The sequence below is a fragment of the Musa acuminata genome, unplaced genomic scaffold, assembly GCF_036884655.1.
Source record: "Musa acuminata AAA Group cultivar baxijiao unplaced genomic scaffold, Cavendish_Baxijiao_AAA HiC_scaffold_623, whole genome shotgun sequence".
Taxonomy (NCBI): Eukaryota; Viridiplantae; Streptophyta; class Magnoliopsida; order Zingiberales; family Musaceae; genus Musa; species Musa acuminata.
The window spans coordinates 115,001-117,500 of record NW_027020862.1 but is presented as its reverse complement, the minus strand read 5'-3'; positions in this window follow the sequence as shown (position 1 = coordinate 117,500).

Below are 2,500 nucleotides of genomic sequence, written 5' to 3'. Positions count from 1 at the left end.
AATGGCCAGTTTTGGCCCGTTTTTGGGCCGTTTTGGCCAGTTTTTGGCCTGTTCTTGCATTGCGCGGTGACCGTCGAGAGCGGAGCAAACGTCAGCCATCTCAGCACCCTGGAACCCCCCGGTGGCACAGGGCTGGATGGGGCTTTCGTATAGCAGGGACGGTGCTGCCTCTCGCTTCGCTTGCTGTCCGCCGCTCGCCGCTCTGCCTCGTGCAGCCAAAAATGGCCAGTTTTTGGCCCGTTTTTGGGCCGTTTTGGCCAGTTTTTGGCCTGTTCTTGCATTGCGCGGTGACCGTCGAGAGCGGAGCAAAACGTCAGCCATCTCAGCACCCTGGAACCCCCCGGGTGGCACAGGCTGGATGGGGCTTTCGTATAGCAGGGACGGTGCTGCCTCTCGCTTTCGCTCGCTGTCCGCCGCTCGCCGCTCGCTCGTGCAGCCAAAAATGGCCAGTTTTGGCCCGTTTTTGGGTCCGTTTTGGCCAGTTTTTGGCCTGTTCTTGCATTGCGCGGTGACCGTCGAGAGCGGAGCAAAACGTCAGCCATCTCAGCACCCTGGAACCCCCCGGGTGGCACAGGGCTGGATGGGGCTTTCCGTATAGCAGGGGACGGTGCTGCCTCTCGCTATCGCTCGCTGTCCGCCCGCTCGCTCGCTCGCTAATCTGTGCAGCCAAAAAATGGCCAGTTTTGGCCCGTTTTTGGGCCGTTTTGGCCAGTTTTTGGCCTGTTCTTGCTTGCATTGCGCGGTGACTGTCGAGAGCGGAGCAAAACGTCAGCCATCTCAGCACCCTGGAACCCCCCGGGTGGCACAGGGCTGGATGGGGCTTTCGTATAGCAGGGACGGTGCTGCCTCTCGCTTCGCTCGCTGTCCGCCGCTCGCTCGCTCGCTCGCGCAGCCAAAAATGGCCAGTTTTGGCCCGTTTTTGGGCCGTTTTGGCCAGTTTTTTGGCCTGTTCTTGCATTGCGCGGTGACCGTCGAGAGCGGAGCAAAACGTCAGCCATCTCAGCACCCTGGAACCCCCCGGGTGGCACAGGGCTGGATGGGGCTTTCGTATAGCAGGGACGGTGCTGCCTCTCGCTTCGCTCGCTGTCCGCCGCCTCGCCTGCTCGCGCAGCCAAAAATGGCCAGTTTTGGCCCGTTTTTTGGGCCGTTTTGGCCAGTTTTTGGGCCTGTTCTTGCATTGCGCGGTGACCGTCGAGAGCGGAGCAAAACGTCAGCCATCTCAGCACCCTGGAACCCCCCGGGTGCACAGGGCTGGATGGGGCTTTCGTATAGCAGGGACGGGTGCTGCCTCTCGCTTCGCTCGCTGTTCGCCGCTCGCCGCATCGCATCGCGCAGCCAAAAATGGCCAGTTTTGGGCCCGTTTTTGGGCTGTTTTGGCCAGTTTTTGGCCTGTTCTTGAGTGGTGCGGTGACCGTCGTGAGCGGAGCAAAACGTCAGCCATCTCAGCACCCTGGAACCCCCCGGTGCACAGGGCTGGATGGGGCTTTCGTATAGCAGGGACGGTGCTGCCCTCTCGCTTCGCTCGCTGTTCGCCGCTCGCCGCTCGCTCGCTGCGCAGCCAAAAATGGCCAGTTTTGGCCCGTTTTTGGGCTGTTTTGGCCTGTTTTTGGGCGCTGTTCTTGTGTGGCGCGGTGACCGTCGTGAGCGGAGCAAAATGTCAGCCATCTCAGCACCCTGGAACCCACCCGGGTGGCACAGGGCTGGATGGGGCTTTCGTATAGCAGGGACGGTGCTGCTCGCGCTTCGCTCGCTGTTCGCCGCTCTCCGCTCGCTCGCGCTCATCAAAAATGGCCAGTTTTGGCCCGTTTTTGGGCTGTTTTGGCCAGTTTTTGGCCTGTTCTTGCGTGCCGCGAGCGACCGGTCGTGAGCGGAGCAAAACGTCAGCCATCTCAGCACCCTGGAACCCCCGCGGTGGCAGGGCTGGATGGGGCTTTCGTATAGCAGGGACGGTGCTGCCCTCTCGCTTCGCTCGCTGTCCGCCGCTCGCTGCTTCGCTCGCTGCAGCCAAAAATGGCCAGTTTTGGCCCGTTTTTGGGCTGTTTTGGCATGTTTTTGGGCTGTTTCTGTGTGCCGCGGCGACCGTCGTGAGCGAGCAAAATGTCAGCCATCTCAGCACCCTGGAACCCCCCGGGTGGCACAGGGCTGGATGGGTGCTTTCGTATAGCAGGGACGGTGCTGCCTCTCGCTTCGCTCGCTGTCCGCCGCTCGCCGCTCGCTTCGCGCAGCCAAAAATGGCCAGTTTTGGCCCGTTTTTGGGCCGTTTTGGCCAGTTTTTGGCCTGTTCTTTGCGTTGCGCGGTGACCGTCGAGAGCGGAGCAAAACGTCAGCCATCTCAGCACCCTGGAACCCCCCGGGTGGCACAGGGGCTGGATGGGGCTTTCGTATAGCAGGGACGGTGCTGCCTCTCGCTTCGCTCGCTGTCCGCCGCTCGCCGCTCGCATCGCAGCAGCCAAAAATGGCCAGTTTTGGCCCGTTTTTGGGCCGTTTTGGCCAGTTTTTG